The sequence below is a fragment of the Penaeus monodon genome, chromosome 24 (assembly GCF_015228065.2).
Source record: "Penaeus monodon isolate SGIC_2016 chromosome 24, NSTDA_Pmon_1, whole genome shotgun sequence".
In the NCBI taxonomy this organism is placed as follows: domain Eukaryota; kingdom Metazoa; phylum Arthropoda; class Malacostraca; order Decapoda; family Penaeidae; genus Penaeus; species Penaeus monodon.
The window spans coordinates 34,284,640-34,285,134 of NC_051409.1; the positions used below are offsets into that span (position 1 = coordinate 34,284,640).

The following is a 495-nucleotide window of genomic DNA, read 5'->3' on the forward strand; positions in this document are numbered from 1 at the left end:
GTACAATCACAGTCACACACATATACGTCTGTACCGTATGTCCAACGCCCCCAGAGCGTCAGCGGAGCAAACGAAGAGCGAGATGCGGCCTCGAGGAGCTCGAGGCCGAAATCCGAAGGGAAGACAGCGAAGCAAATGAGCGCCAAAAGCAAATCGGAGGCGAAGGATCCAAAGGCCCTCGGCGACCCAACAAAGGATTCGATCTCGGACAAAAGAGGATCCAAGAGGCTGAACCCCCGGGAGGAAGATGCGAAGGAGGAATCGACGCCGGAAGAAGAGAGAAAGGCGGAAACAAGCTCCGAAAGGAAGAGAACGAAACGGGCTTCGAGACCGATCCTGTGCAAAAGAATCGAGTCGGACAGATGAGCAGCAAAGACCAGCTCATGAAAACGAATTTGAACCAAAGACAATTTTGGTTTGGTGATGACCCGCCTCCAGGGATTCACACACCCTTGTACCTGCATCACCACAGTAAGTCAACGATGTTTATGTTAG

At 52.3% G+C, this 495-nt stretch overlaps 1 pseudogene; it reads left to right on the forward strand.

Moving 5' to 3' along the window:
* LOC119588954 overlaps nt 1-495 on the forward strand; it is an 8,581-nt pseudogene that overhangs the window by 1,344 nt on the left and 6,742 nt on the right.